Source organism: Rhinopithecus roxellana, chromosome 4 (assembly GCF_007565055.1).
Source record: "Rhinopithecus roxellana isolate Shanxi Qingling chromosome 4, ASM756505v1, whole genome shotgun sequence".
NCBI classification, from domain to species: Eukaryota; Metazoa; Chordata; class Mammalia; order Primates; family Cercopithecidae; genus Rhinopithecus; species Rhinopithecus roxellana.
Window position 1 is genome coordinate 140,327,869 of NC_044552.1, and position 17,281 is coordinate 140,345,149.

Sequence of the window (17,281 nt, forward strand, 5' to 3'; positions counted from 1 at the left end):
ATTTATATTTTTCAAAATATTTTTCATGTAGTTTTATCATTTTATGGCTGAATTTGGAGATAATTAGAACCTTTCTATGTTGAGCTTTCAACATATGATCATGGCATATCTCTCTATTTATGAAGGAATTTAAAACATATATTTCAATATAACTTTATAGAACAATGAGAGACATATTATAGAACAATATATTCCATAATATTGAAGTTCTATTCCATGAACATGTTATAACTCTCCATTAATTTATTTATGTATTTATTTTAATTTTTTTTTTTTTTTTTTTTTTTTGAGACAAGGTCCTGCTCTGTCACCCAGGCTGGAGGGCAGTGGCACAATCATGGCTCACGGTAGTCTCCACCTCCTGGGCTCAAAGGATCCTCCCACCTCAGTCCCCTGAGTGGCTGGGACTACAGGTGCATGCCACCACACCCGGCTAATTTTTGCATTTTTTGCAGAGATAAGATTTCTCCATGTTGCCCAGGCTGGTCTAGAACTCCGTGGTCCAAGAAATCCACCCGCCTTGGCCTCCCAAAGTGCTGGGTTTGCAGGTGTGAACCATCATGACTGGCTCAGTTGTTGATTTTTAACAGTGATATTAAGAATCAGAATCAGATGGTAGTATGAGATAAGTAGCTTATTTGGCATTTGGAGTCAGATATACCTGGGTCTGAGTCTTAGTTTACTTAACCATAAGACTGGGTTACTACTAGTGTTTATCTCAGAAAGATCTGTGATGAGGACCAAGTAAGATAATGTACATAAAGCTCTTAGCACAAAACATAACACATCACACTCAATAGATTTTCCCTGTAAAAAATTCAACAGTTAAAGGTCAGAACCATTTCACAACTATAAAGATGAAAGAAATGAGGGACTGGAAATAAGACAGATAAGCAGGGAGTCAGAATATTTCATTTGCTGTATTCTGTTTCTTGGTGGTTTCATTTTGAAGATGGATAACTCATTATCTTTTGGTCTAAAAGACAGTTCTTTCATCTCAGCAACTGAATTTATAGGGAGATAGCAGTGAACAAGCTGATTAAAATCTCCATAATAAGGGAGCTTACATTATAGTGGGGTATGGCTGTGTGCTCCTTCATTTCTGCAGAAACCCTCTTTGTCTGCGTCAGAGGAACTCTCTGCAAAGATTAATTTAGCTGGAGCAGGAAGGCTGTGGTGGGTTTCTACAAGGGTGGGAGAGAGTAACATCATTCTTTGCAATACCCCTTGGGTTCTTAATCAGAATTTTCTTCCTTCTCATAAACAGTGTAGTGGTTAAAAATGTAAGCCCTGCCCAGATTTGCACTTGCTTTCACCCACCAAAATGCTTTTGTATGTCCTGGGTAAATTACTGTACTAGGCTTCATCTGTCTCTCCAAATCTGTTCTCCAATCTTCACCCTGCTCTTCAGCCTGGAGGCTGGCCTGTAGGGACTGCATTGCCAAGTTCTCTTTACCTCTGGTTTATAGTTGGGTTCAACTAACAGGAGATGCTTCAGGAGATCCAAGAGAGGAAGAAGAGAGGAAGGGGAGGGTAGTTATTCTCCCTCGTATCTGCCTTCCAGGCCACAGTTTGTCAATCACTGTGCCCTTGTCTCAAAGACTTCAGCTGCTGTTGACTGGTTTTGCAATGTCCCAGACTGGGACAGTAAGGACTTCCTAATGGTGCTATCCCTTCACCGCTGCTTGCTGGTTTCCCTTAACCATTCCCACAATTCTGAAAATAGCCCTTCATTTAATTCTCTTTGTTTACCTCTTCTGAAGCTTCCCTCTGTTCCCTGCTGGGATGGATCCCATCAGGTATAATTATCTTTCATCTCTAAATCTATTTCCTAAGTATAGCACTTACATCATAGAATTTTTGTGATGGTTAAGTGAGTTCACATAGGTAAAATTCTTAGCACAGTTCCTAAGACATAGCAAGTGTTCAGTGAATGTTAGCTGTCATTCTCATTACTGTTATCATGATAATCATTTGTATTTAGGGCACAGACATAGGCACTGAGATAAAAATGCTGAGAGCTGGGCTTTTGACCAAAACCTCAGCTCAAGTCAGGATACTTCGCAACATCTAAGTGCAACCAAAAGTTGGGTTCCCTTAGGCCCATTATATGATAAATCTACCCTTGCCAATATTCCTGTGATTGATAAAACTCACAGCAGGATAGTTCTGATCATCATTATTTCTGAATACATTTATAAGATAATGGTTAGTGCCATTCATTTTTATGTATCCCTTGATGCAAATTAAGCTAATTTAGAGAAGAAATTCTTAATCAGTACCATGAGGTAGAGGAAAAAATTCTTTAAGCACATAAAAAGGCATTACTGCAACTTAGAGAAGCAAGGCTATTTCATCCAAGTTCTTGAATACAAAATATATTACTGTGAAAGAAAATACCAAAGACAAATAATGCAATTTGTCTACATAATCTTTGTAATCATTTTCATGACCTCACTGTGGCTTGGATCAGTTAATTCGGATATTTAGGAGATAATAGTCCTAACGAGACTGGATTATAGATCTTATCTTCATGTAAGCCTGATAGCATAGAGAAACGTGCCACTCCATAATTAAAAATTGTACTCATATCCTTATTGTCTGTGTTGCAAATGCGTGATGATGATTACAAGAGAAATGCAGAGAAAGTGGAGGGAGAATATGGTACCAATAAATTCCTGCTAGCGGGAAAAAACTACAAGTGCATGTTTTTCTGGGAGTGGATAAATAGTATTCTTTTCCTATGGAAAGGGCTAATTGTGTGTGTGTGTGTGTGTGTGTGTGTGTGTGTATGTGTCTGTGTGTGTACATGCACAAATGGAATAAATTGTCATGTAAAGAAAAAGCAATGTAATAAACATACAAGTTCTAGTAATGCACCACTAGTGTCTGTGTTAGCGTCCTAGGGCCATAATGAATTACCATAAGCTGGGTAGTTTAAAACAACAGAAATTTATTCTCTCACAATTTTTAAGGCTAGCAGTCCAAAATCAAGGTATCAGCAAGGCCATGCTCCCCCTGAAAACCCCAGGGGGAGATCCATTTCTGTGTCCCCCTAGGTAATGGTAGTTGCCAGCAGTCTTTGGCTGTCATAATCCAATTGCATGTCAGCATAATCCAATTTCTGCCTCCATCTTCACATTTCTATCTTGCCTCTATTTCTGTGTTCAAATTTCCTTATTCTTATAAGGATACCAGTCATACTGAATATAGGGCTCACCCTAATCCTGTATGACCTCATCATAACTTGATTACCTCTGTAAAGACCCTATTTCCAAATATTATTACATTCACAGGTTCTGGGTGGACATGAATTCTTCAGGGGAAACTATTCGATTTATCACAGTACCAATCACCCTAACTACTGAGGTCTGACTCGTTTCTTTGTGGTTTCTTTTAGGTTCTTGCTTTCCCTTTTTTCTTGGGTATTTGATTCCCATCTTTGTAGCCTTTCTTATTTTCTTTCTTTAAAAAAAGTTATTTTGCTCATCCAGAGGAGAAAGATGTAAGTTACATAATTTTAATGATTACACAGTAGACAGGTTCTGTTTGTGGAACAGATGGTCCACCTGCTCCTTTATGTGGAGTGGACTCATATTGTCATTATCCCTATGCTACATGGTATATATGGGTTGGTGGAGGAAAGGGATTTCGGTGAATTATGAGCCATCAGCAAGCTTATCCATGTAGCATTTTATAGTCCATAGACTGCCATGAAATGCCCCTCCCAGTAATTCCCGGATCTCTATTGCCTCCCCCACAACTTCCACCTTCCTAATGTTTTCTTCCCTAAGGTTACTTCTTGTGAGATACCATTAGAAAGCAGACTTTCTTTTGACCCCATTTAATATATCATTTAAAAAATCTGACAATTCTTTTCCACTTCCCAACATATCTCGTTAAACATATAGAACTGATAGATTTTTGGTCAGACAGAAAACTGAAGCAGAGAGAGAATCCTCCTACCTTTTCAATCCCTCCGTGCTCAGCCTCTTCCACGCTCGTCCCCAATCAAGGAATGGCTGTTAAGATGATTGTTCATAGCCTGGGATGACTGGTGGTCATTGTCACTTTGTTCATGCCCATGCATTTATGAACTCTTTACTGTGACTCTGCATCTTGCTGCTGGTGCAGCAAAAACACCAAATGCTGTCTTGTTCTCTCCCAAAGCATACCTGCATTTGTTAGTCATTGCTTTGATTTCTGTACAATATGACTGGCCAGAAGATGATAAGAACCTAATGTAAGGGCTTGAGGATAAAGAAAAGCTCCATTTATTCGTGTAGATTATGTCAAATAAAGAGTCAAACTTGTTTTACCTTCACTTGGTACTGGAGGTGATTGGGCAGGGCTAAGCCAGTAAAAAACAAACACCCCCCATTCCCCACCCTCCAGCACTCTGTGCTTTGCTTCCCTTGTGCCGTGTGTGTGTGTGTGTGTGTGTGTGTGTGTGTGTGTGTGTCTGTGTTTGTGGTGGCCCACCAGGTACCTCTTCAGAGGGATGATTGTTGGAGCAGAATATATACATTTTGGGTCTTATAACCAAATATCATCAACACCCCAGCAACGCTTCTAACAGGTATGTTATAAACAACGTCTAAAATAAGAGAGCTGGGTTTATTTGTTGACTTAACTTATCCAGGATATTCATTAATTCAGATAATTAGGAACTGGTCACATTGTGGCAGCCCATGGTATGTTCCTAGGCAGATCATATCAAAGGTGAAACTATGTTACACTGTTACTAGAAGTATTAGACATGCCTCCTTTGAAAGCAGCTTTGTACATACTTATTGCATTGGTGTACAACAAAAGAATATACATAACTTCTTAGTGGCTCTGACTGATGTGTTATCAGCTGGTCCTTAGACCCTAGTGCTGGTATCTCTGTATAATACTTCATTTTTCATGAGATATAACACTCTCTTAATGGTAGTGTTAGTGGAATATTCTTATTCAACTTATTCAGTGACTAATTTAGAGATTATGACAATATTTTACATTCTAAGTCATTAGTTGAATAAGTATTAGAATCTAATTGTTTCTCTTAATTACAGCTTTTGTCTTTGTCTATCATTACATGTGTAGAAGGTTATAATAATAAGGAATCTCATCTATTAAATACCCATTACAGGATCATTAGTTAAAACTAAATTTGGAAATGTGGCTTATTTCAAATTAGACTAACATGTGCGTTAAACTTCAGATGCCATTAAAACTAATAAGACTCCTTTTATTAATTGTTTTATTTTACCTTAAGTTCTGGGATACATGTATAGGACGTGCAGGTTTGTTACATGGGTATACAGGGTGGTTTGCTGCACCTATCAACCTGTCATCTAGGTTTTAAGCCCCACATTCATTAGGGGCCTTGACCCCTAATTCATTTAATTAACAGGACTCATAACAATCTTTCATGGGTTGTCTAAACAAAGCTAAATTTTGAAATACTGAGATAAAAATTTTGGCATAATCAAACAATTGTTCTATTTTGTAAGAATATAGATGTAAAAGCACAACATTTTTAAGAAATTAAAATTGTACTTAGCTCCAATTTTAGTCATTTGGTTTCTCATTTAACATCTTTATTGTTCCAATGGAACCCAAGATATGTAAATAAAGATGATTAGAAATACATAAATACACAAAACTATGAGAAATATTTTATCACAGGTAGTACACAATTATTACCTATAAATGAGTATAACCATGGCTGATGAATATAATGTAGGTAAAAATGTTCAATATATTGAGAAAGGAGCTACATATTCTTGTGGGGCCTTTGCTCCAGAATTTGAGGGGACTCTTTGATGGGACAAATTCCTACTTGTTTTCTCCCACAAGAACATGAAGAATTTCTTGCTCTGATGCCATTAGTAAGGGTGCATTAGTAATTGCTTATTTATAAGTCTATAAACTGAAGGCAAAGTTGTTACATGACTTTCACCTCCGAATACACACGTATTATCCCATGATTTGTCAAAGGCAGCATTTCCCAGTTATATTTTCCCTCTCTATGGCATTGTCAGTGAACTTTTAGGAAATGACACAGAGTAGCTTCATTTGGGGTCTGAGGAAGCAATACCAGTAACCAGAATCCAGGGGAGCTAGCCTGAGGGAAACTAAAGCCCACAAAAATTAAGTATTTATCCATGGTGACCCAGAAAATCATTAGCCCAAACTCTCTGACTCCTGAGACCAGCCTTTTTTTGCTTTCATTTATGATGTTATGTGCCTTCCCATGGCACCTTCTTAACATACCTTCTCAGTGTGTGCTTTGGCATGGCTAAATTTATTGAGGCTGTTAACTGGACCTTGAAATGTATGTTCCACTTTGTGGTGTTAGGCAGATTCAGATGTAAAATCTGAACTGCATCCTTATGACCACATACTGACTTCAATCCGTTTGGACAACTTTAACTTAATATCACTAGAAATTCCTTGCATGGATCATGAGCAACATGTGACCCTCAAATTCTTCTCAGTTCATTATAACCTTTCATCTCTTCTATGGCATCTGAATTTGAGATGTATAGATTTTTATTTATTATGTCTCATCTCTTAATAATTTAAAGAAATATTTACTATATGAACATGAAGATTGCAACTGAAGCAGAAAGAATATTCAAGGAATGTTGCACTCCTTTTTCTTGGTTTAATTGCTCAAGATGAGTTAACTGCAAAATTATCAGCTCACTGCTAAAGAGATTGGCCTGCCAGCCCACCCCATTCTTGCTTCAGGGTCCTGTGCTACTGAAGTTCCTCTAATGGCATAGGGCATAAGCATTTTTCATCCCTGTATTTGTGCCTGTGTCTGTTAAGACCTTCTATACAATAGCCTCAGAACTCTGGTTGCAATTAGAGTTTTGATTAGCTGTCAGTGATGTCATAGCCATGCTTATTTTAAATCCACTGTGCTAAGTGTTTTCCTTTTCTTAATGTACTGTAGAAATTCCATTTCTTGACAGCAATAAGACACTTCAGGCAATGTGTTTCAGGGCCAATATTGTACTTCTCATGAAGTTAAGACACTTGGCCTTCAGCCTCATGACTTATAACACAATCTGAGTTATGCTATAATCACCCAGATATATACATGGCCTGTTGTGTTTTATTGCTTAAATGGAACCTGCCCCAAGAGCCTCATCAACTGACAAGGTGGGAATATAGCCCCGAATGATTGTTCAGAATCCCAATGGGACTTGCATTTGGTCAGCTCTCCTTCAGCCTCTCTCGGGTTGCACTGAAATTCTGGCGGCCTTTCGTACATTTACCATGCAACAGAAACCAAACTCTCCAGCATCTCAGGTCTCACTGCCAGACTGCCTAACTTAGTTTGCCAAATATCTCCCCCTCAACACATTTATTGAACTTTAAAACAGCAGAGCAGCATTGAATGAAGTCCAGTAATTTTTATAGGATATATTTTAGTCACTAGACTTTGAAGGCTATTCCAACATTAATTATGAAGTTTCTGTGTCTGGATAACATATTGTTAACAGTTATTTTGCAAGTGCTAATGGCAAGATGGAAGATTTCCAATAATTTTATTGAGGAAGTAGCAATTAAAATGTTGAGCACAACAGCATACATACAAAATAAAAATAACCTTGCAAACAGTGTACTGTTCTTCATGGCAAAAATGGGGAAATATGTTTTTAAAAATAGATATGATGATTTGATTTTGCATTTCCACCTCCTTTTTGCTCAAGGAGGATGAAGAAGTCTCTTTTTTGTTTGTTTGCTAATGTTTAAAAGCGTGTAAAATGCCAGAGCCCTGGGCTGATTTGATATTGTTTACTACGACATCATGAAATGATTTTAAGACAAGTTGTTACCCATATTTCTTTCAATAACAAATATCACCAAAATGAGATCATTGGCTTAGTGTGACAATTTATGACTCTAGAAATGCATGAGCTGTCTTTTCTAAAGACTTTTAAAGACCTTGTCTAGCATGCTTTTTCCTCTAGAGCTCTCTGTGTGACCACCCATCTTCCAAACTCACCCTACCGCAGTCAGCCAGCAGCTCTGGGTGGTTAGCCTGTCAGAACCCTGAGAGCAGAATGATGGACAGCAAGAGGCAGCAGGCAGGATGGAGAACACTCCAGCACACACAACGTTGGGGCACAGCACACAGGGATAAGGGACACAGAAGGGAAGTGGTGGATGATGCTTGTGGACTCCAGGTCCAGAACTCTGTCATCTTCAACACACTGCTCCTGATCATTTTAAATTTAGAGTGCAAATTATTAATTGCAGAATCAAGACCACTGGAATCAAGACAAACTGACTTTGTGTCAATAATTTAATGCTATTGTATTTTGAAAGAGTTCAGAAAAAGAGTACATCTGCTTTACAACTACTTGATCTCCATTTTCTTTTTTATGCATATCCTGACTGCTATATAACTTAAACCTAGGTTTTTCTCTCATCCATTTGTTGGAATATTTTTTTCTAAATGAAGAGTAATCTATATTTTCTATTTTGATTTAAATCTATAATTGGAGTGCTTATCAACATTGGATAATGAAATCAACACTGTCAATACTATAATATTACAGCATGAAGTTTCTGGCTAAAATATTTTCCGTATGGTTCTGCTTTTCTAAGATCCATATTATATTCTTCCCTTGGTCTTTCTTTGGGAGTCATTTCTTTAATCCCCCCTCTTTTTTTCTGAAGTCATATGAGAGCAGTAGAATCAAGGGTTAGGTCTTTTTTCCTCACTTAAGAACAATAAGCATAGAGAAACTGAAATTATACAACAAAATTTTACTCATTTCTGCTAAATTGAAGAGATTTTTAAAAACAATTTTAAATGTCAATACACAGAAAAAGAATAATTCCCATTAATGGGGTTTCCTCTTTCTTAACATGTATTTATGGAATTAATTCTTATATTTCCTGTTTATTTACTCATTTTTATGAATCCTAAATATTAAAGCAGGTTATTACATTGTTCTTTATTTTGTTTAATAGCACATTAAGGGAATTCAAATTTCAGTTAAATCATTTATTTCTAGAGATTCATAATCTAACCCAAGAACAATACTTTAAGTTGGCATCCTATGAAAGTTTATCATTTGTTGATTTATTGCTTCTTATAAGAAGATTTATCATTTGTTATTTACTCCTTAGTAAATATTCTTAGATCATATTGTGTGTATATATTACTTCTCCACCTTTGCCTCTGTGAGGAAGCAAAACATGTCCTTTTTTTTCTTTTTATGCTCAATGTGTTAAGATGTGTTCATTTAATTCATGCTCAACAAAATTCCCACAAACTAATGGAAAGCTGAAGATCTGTATTTAATTCATCACATAATTTTCTTCAAGAAAATTAATCCTAATTCTTGAGTCACAAAAACCACATATGTCAAAAAAAATTGATTATTGCTTCATGTAAGTGACATTTTCTGATTTTCCAACTGATTTTTAAGATGGATAAACCAGTGCAGCAGAGCATGGAAGAGTGAGAGAAGCTTCTGGATAAGAACCATTATAAGGGAGATAGATGGCAAACTTTGAGTGGATTTCAGCCTAAAGATGTCAGTCTTATTTTGTTAACATATTTCAAAGAATATGTACAAGATTGATTTTAAAATACAAAGTTTTAAAGCTAGATATAAAACTTGTATAAATAGAATTTGGTTTAGAAAATAAAATAGTTTCCTGTTGGTGGATGGTCCCCTGAGAGCCAATTAGCGAATTCTTCATCTAAATTATGCCTCAGGTCTTGAAAGTATTAACCTCCAAAGGGTGTACAATTTATCCCCAGGATGGGTGTATGTAATCTGCTAGTGGATGAGTGTCCTTAAAAAACCTGGAATAACTGTTACCTTTCTAGGAGTCACTGGAAAGAACAGTAGTTACCTGTTACCAATAGAGAAAGCTTTTATGACTAATACTCCAGAAATTTCACTTACTTCCTCTTAATTCCCTTCTGTGTCTCTGTGACTCTGTAGCTGTTCTACCAGATACTAAGTACCAAGGTTTGGACTATACTCAGCATACCATTAAGAGGTAGATCTCCTAGAGTATGATGGTTTGGACTTTGAAGTCTGACAGATTTAGGTTTTATTGCTGTCTCTGCTTTCTTATGCCAATGAGAGGCAGATCTCCTAGAGTAAGATGGTTTGGGCTTTGAAGGCTGATGGATTTGGGTTTGATTGCTGTCTCTGCTTTCTTATCTATGTGTAACTGAAATATTACATTCCCTGAAGTTCAATTTCCTTATACATATAATGGGGGTTATATATCAGCCTCAGAGTTATTGTAAGGTTTAAATGAGAAGGTATTTGACAAGCCCTTGGCATAAGGTTTACATGCATGATAGGATCACAGGATATTTGCTGTGATTTATTTGCTTGGTAACATTGTTAGGTTTGTACTAATCCATATGTCCCGAGTTCTGTCTCCTTACAGAAATGAAAGAGAATGTCCAAGGCCAGGGAGTGGGGGGAGAGGGGAAAGCAGACTTGAATCCATGCACAGTATTAGTTTTATTAGGACCTCCTCATCCTAAAAATAGAGCTCCCCAGTGATTGATAGAAAAGCTATAAGATTCAAAATCTTGTGGTAGAGTTGGAAATTGGAAGCCCAATGAAGGAATATATTATACTTCAGATGCCAGCAATGAGAGAAACTCTAATGAGCAATGTCCTAAAGTGTAAGGATGATAGTTAATAATTATTCAGTCTTTACAATAGACAAAACACTATGTTGGATGTGGGGTCTTTCACCAGTGTTAAAAGAAAAACTTTAAACAAATTGAATTTAACAGGATTTAATTGAGCAAAGAACAATTAACAAATTGTTACTCGCCTATTTGTTACAAGTGTAGGTTACAGTCTGTTTACACACCCAGTTAGATTACAGTCTGTTTACACATCCAGTTAGGTTACAGTTTATACATCCTGTTAGGTTAAGGTAGGGAGAAACCTTTAGGTTGAACTTAAAATATGTGAGGAGGCAGCTTTAGGCTGTATTTAATTTAGCATCAGAAACCATCACATTTGAACATAATAACAATGGAGAATCCAGACACTACTATTATCTTATTGTATAGATGAGGAAAGTAAAGATCAGGTGTTTGAGGGATTTATCCAAGATCTTTCCAGGTGTATATGGCTCCCTTCTACTGTATTGCTTCCAAACAGAATGGTCAGAAAATTACAAGAACTGAAAGGACAGACTATATCCTCAGGATGTATTAAAAATCAGAGTTGTCTTTTGGTTTGGTTTTACTCTGCTTTGTTTTTATGGAAAGGACTCTTTATACCAATAACTCACCTATTTTATAATCTTGTTAAATTATCTCTGAATAAAATTTCTGAAAATGATCTTGTGGAAAGTATGCTAACTGGGGCAAAGACTTTTCGATGATCAGCAAGAACTTTTCTTCTTGCTGTAAAAAGCCAGACGTTCCCCAGACTGTTTTACACTTGGGTGTAGCCAGGTGACTGAGTTCTAGCCAATGGAATGTGAGTAGAAGTGATATGTAGCATTTCTGGGCCAGGTGCATAAAAACTTCACTTTATTGTTTCTCTGTGCTCCTTTCCTTCAAATGATTTAATGCAGAGGGGGCATGGTAGCCTTGAAAGCTGTTAAAGCTCATGGAGCCTCAAGACAGAAGGAACCTACACCTCTGAATCAGTGTTCACAGGAGAGCCCCAGTTAATCAGGAATACTCATTTCATCTGCACATGCATGAGAAATGAGTGTTCGAGCCATTATAAGCTTTGAATCTGTTTTTTTATAGCACCTAGAATACCTTCACCAATTTTCTGTCTAATAAGAATTTTTATAGAATTTATTTTCTCCCACAACTTGTTACTTAAGAGTATTTAAAGTCCTATGTGTCAGCTTTTGGTAATGTCTTTGAAAATGAGCGTAAAATTCACATTGAGCGAATGTTTATCTGTCTGACCATATTGTCATGATGCTTATTTTTACTGTTCTCTGCCAGCCCTGAATTTATTAAAATATGCAAACAGGCTAGTCCAATTTCAATTTGTCTTTTACTGATGTCCACATATCCTGCACCCCACTCCCCACCACCAACCAATCCCTACTCTGCCACTGGAATTCTGCCTAAAATGAAACAGCAACAGAACAGAGGTCAAGAACTTGAAAGCCTTCATATGGTAGAAACTAGGTACAGCTTGATTTAATATCAATATTTCATATGTTCAGAGAGTGAAGTTTCAGACTACAAGATAACAGCCCATCATTTTTATGCCCTTCCATCTGTGAAAAGCTGTTCCTCAAAGAACAGTGTATGAACAACATAGTAGTTTTTCATTTTAGGCATGATATTCTGAAAGAAAAAAAAAAAAAAAAGAGGTCTTTTGATGCATAACCAGACTTTGAGGATAATTCAAATCTATGGAGTTATAGGACCAGACTCATAAAGAATGCAGATTTTCTATCTGAAATATATTACTGGGGAAAGGTACAGAACACAAATCTTTAACATAATGAAACCTTTGCCTCCTGCATATATAAAACAAAGGTTCCACCATCTACTATCTGCCAGTGAAGAAACAAGTATGCACATTTAAGAGATGGTGAAATAAGAGTCACAGGGATAGAAGAAAAAGTTAAAAAGAAGTCAAATAATAGTTCATTTAAATTTACAGGGTCAGGTTTTATTTTTTAAAATGTACTTCTTCCTGCCACCATGTGAAGATGGATGTGTTTGCCTCCCCTTCTGCCATGCCATGTAAGTTTCCTGAGGCCTCCCCAGCCTCAGGACTGTGAGTCAATTAAACCTCTTTTCTTTATTACCCAATCTTGGATATGTCTTTATTAGCAGCATGAGAACAGACTAATACAAATATAAATCGTGAATTAGGGTTATCAGGCACCATCCTGGGCCAGAGACATGTTACACCAGGTATTCAGCTCCCTATTAAGGCAACCAATAATGCACACAACCTTTAAAACATTGAGGGGCACTGTGACAGTAAAAAGCCCAATTAATCTAGGGATGTCTCTTGTAGATCCAGCCACTACAGATAGGATCATTGCCTCCCCCTCCTTTTTCTTTTTAACACTTTCGCAGTCACATTTTCCCACGGGAAGACCTTTTTATGTGAAGTCAATTGAATAATTCATTCACTCCACAATTCTCAGAGGAGCAACTTTTCAGAAAAGTAGCATTTTTTGAGTTATAACTGAATCATAACAACATACATATTCCAATGAGAATACATTTAAAATGGATCATCTTTCTTCCAAAGTTCATCATATCTCTCCTTACATGAACTGTAAGCTGCTACAATGTATTGAGTGAATCACAATATATATATATATTAAAAACTTAAGCATAAGAAATAGATATCTGACGTGTTTCTTGAATTGCCAATTTACTCAATATTAACCAAACCTAATATGTTCTAGGCCCTAGGTACTGTAAAGCATCAAGGAATAAACAAACAAGTAAAACAAAGTAGTTAGCAGTTACTGGAATGTGTCACAAAATGTTGTGAAGTGCTGAGTGTCCATTGTTTTGTTTAATATTCATAGTAAACCTATGAAGCAGGTACTATTAGGATTGTTGTTTTTAGATGAGGTTTAGAGAGGTTGGTTAAGTCATCCATCCGAGCTAGTAAAGGGCAGAGCTCCAGAATATGTGCTTTTATTCTCCATACAATATTAGCCATGGTATCTAAGATACTACTGCTTACTCTAGTGAAGGGGACAAGTGTGCAAGCAAGTATTTTTAATGCCTCAGCATGTTCCTGGAGCACAGTGGAGGGAGAGAATAATGGTGAACTGCAGAGTGGGAAAAAGAGGTGCTATTACAGAGCACTTGCTGGAGGGAGAATCAGGGACAGACATTGCAAGTAATGAGGAATTGAGTTCAAAACCAAAAAGGCATGAGACAGCACACTTACAATGAGATTCTCAGCATGGAAGTTAGGCTAGGAAGTTGGGCAAAGTCCTGATGGTTGAGAATTTCAAACGTATAACATGTTGAAGAAGTCTTTAAGCAGAGAAATTAGGCAGACAACCCCCAGCCCCCAACCTCTGCAAAGCTAGTTATAGTGTAGAAAATGGACAGAATGGGGCAAGGTTGAGGGATGAGCAGAATAACATTTTTACTTTCATTTTTTGCTTCTGAGTATATTTCAGAGAGTGAAGGTTCATGTTTTGTGGAAGGAGCTATATGTACATAAAACATAATTACATCTTCCATGTATGAGGGTCCTACTATAAGCTAGTTTCTATATTTGAAACTTTCCATATGCTATTTTACTTAATCCTCAAAAATAGTTTTACAATTATGCTGCATGTGTATTCCAAGATAGATTTCTATGGGAAAAAAAAAATCTCCATTTCATTGATGAGGAAATGGAGGCACTGAGAGTTTAAAAAACTTATACAAGATATCAAAATTCTACAGACTCAAGGAGTTCCAAGTATATTCCAGACAAGGAAAGTAGAGTCAGATATTTGGAGCATTACAGATGATTTCATTGAGCTGTACAAGTTCTTGTATGTCTGGTTTTGAGAAAGTCTTAGTACTTTTTTTTTTTTTTTTTTTTAGACGCAGTCTCGCTCTGTCGCCCAGGCTGGAGTGCAGTGGCCGGATCTCAGCTCACTGCAAGCTCCGCCTTCCGGGTTCATGCCATTCTCCTGCCTCAGCCTCCCGAGTAGCTGGGACTACAGGCGCCCGCCACCACATCTGGCTAATTTTTTGTATTTTTAGTAGAAACGGGGTTTCACTGTGTTAACCAGGATGGTCTCGATCTCCTGACCTCGTGATCCACCCGCCTCCGCCTCCGAAAGTGCTGGGATTACAGGCGTGAGCCACAGCACCCGGCCAGAAAGTTTTAGTACTTTTGTAGTCACACAATATTTGGTAAATATTGGTCAGAGTGGATTTTCAGTCTTTCCTTTTTCAAACATAAGTTTGCAGTTGGCATCTGTTCATATTGCCCTGAATTCTAAGGAAAAATACCAGTGACAAGCAGAAAAACTCTTAGATTAGCAGTAACCTCCACAGCAAATCTAAAGAGACTATCTAGTACTATTACACAAACGCAGCTTTGGTATTGATTGATGGAACTGCACACTGACCACTGTCCTTCTCTGCTGCAGGAGTTCAACCAGCAGCCAGCCAAACTAGCACAGATTTTGGAAAATCAAACTGATTTTCTTTTTTGTATTTGCACTCCATGTAGCACCATTTCTCATATATTCGAGGCTGACCTAAGTTTAGGAAATTTGCCAATGAATTGTTCAGACTTCTTTTTTTATTTTATAACCCTGAAGATACTACTGACCAACACAGGAACACAACAACTGTTATAAAGAAAGCCAAAAGCTACTAAGAACTTAATAATACATCGTCAGGCTTTTCCTTCTATAAGCACTCCAGAATTGAGTATTAAATTCAATCAACACAATTAGCTTTAATTAAATACACTCTTGTAGGGGTTGATGCTTCACTTTGTCCAAATTTTTTTTTACAAGGCAAATAGGATAATTCACCTAACATTTCTAAAATTTGGAATGGAACTAGGGAAGGTGGAGGGGTTGACAGTTAGCAAGTACAGCACCGTTCTTTTCACTCCTTAACAGAGGTTTGAAGTTCAGCCAGAGGTCTTGGATAATAGGAGTTTTTAGAGGATATTTAGTGAGGTCCCTATTGGAACGTTATCTATATTGCAAACAACTGTACATCATTGAGTAATCACGGGCAAGTTTCGGCTTGGGAAAGACCTCATGCTAATTAGCTTTATGTAAAGTGGAGAAGTCACAATTTTGAGGATGCCAACATAATTCTATCCCATGAAATCCCACATGTCAGGCAGTAGAGGAGTGGAGTAGGGGAAAGGGAGAGAAGCTCTGAAGCCATCTTTGGACACTAGGAGGTTTTCACACCCTCTTGTTGGCTAGGATATAAAATGTGGGGGTAGGCTGTGTGGTCTCCAAGGTCTCTTAAAGCTTTCACATGCTTTGCTCCTATCCTCTGTCCTTTGCTCTCTCAGTGTGAATGTAAGGTTTGGGCGATTCAACCCGGAATGGTGAGAAGGAGTTTCCCAACAGGGCCACCTGCTGCTGTTGTCATGAAAACTGGGCCAAATTCTCCATGCTCCTTGCATCTGGGGGCAACTGGCATCACTTCTGTGTTCCTGATGGGAACTTGCATGTTTTGTCAGTCACAGCATTTTCAGAAATGACCTGGTCACTCAATCTGAGATGCAGTTCTCCATTTTTACTATTTTAGTTCTTTTAAAAAACATTATTATTCTTTAAGTTCTGGGTTACATGTGCAGAATGTGCAGTTTTGTTACATAGGCGTACATGTGCCATGGTGGTTTGCCACACCCATCAAACCATCATCTACATTAGGTATTTCTCCTAATGTTATCCCTCCCCTAGGCCCCCACCCTGTGACAGGCCCCGGTGTGTGATGTTCCCCTCCCTCCCTGTGTCCATGTGTTCTCATTGTTCAACTCCCACTTATGAGTGAGAACATGCAGTGTTTGGTTTTTTGTTACTGTGTTAATTTGTTAAGAATGATGGTTTCCAGCTTCATCCAAGTCCCTGCAAAGGACATGAACTCATGCTTTTTAATGGCTGCATAGTATTCTATGGTGTACATGTGCCACATTTTCTTTATCCAGTCTGTCATTGACAGGCATTTGTGTTGGTTCCAAGTCTTTGCTATTGTGAATAGTGCTGCAATAAACATACGTGTGCATGTGCCTGAAATTTTCCTTTTTTGTTGTGTCTCTGCCAGATTTTGGTATCAGGACGATGCTGGTCTCATAAAATGAGTTAGGGAGGAGTTCCTTTTTTTCTATTGTTTGGAATAGTTTCAGAAGGAATGGTACCAGCTCTTCTTTGTACCTCTGGTAGAATTTGGCTATAAAACTATCTGGTCCTGACTTTTTTTGGTTGGTAGGCTATTAATTACTGCCTTAATTTCAGGACTTGTTATTGGTTTATTCAGGATTCAACATCTTCCTGGTTTAGACTTGGGAGGGTCCAAGAATTTATCCATTTCTTCTAGATTTTCTAGTTTATTTGTGTAGAGGTGTTTATAGTATTTTCTGATGGTAGTTTGTATTTCTCTGGGATCAGTGGTGGTATCCCCTATATTATTTTTTATTGCATCTATTTGATTCTTCTGTCTTTTCTTCTTTATTTTCTTTATTAGGTCTATTTTGTTGATCTTTTCAAAAAAACAGCTCCTGGATTCATTGATTTTTTTGAAGAGCTTTTCGTGTCTCTATCTCCTTCAGTTCTGCTCTGATCTTAG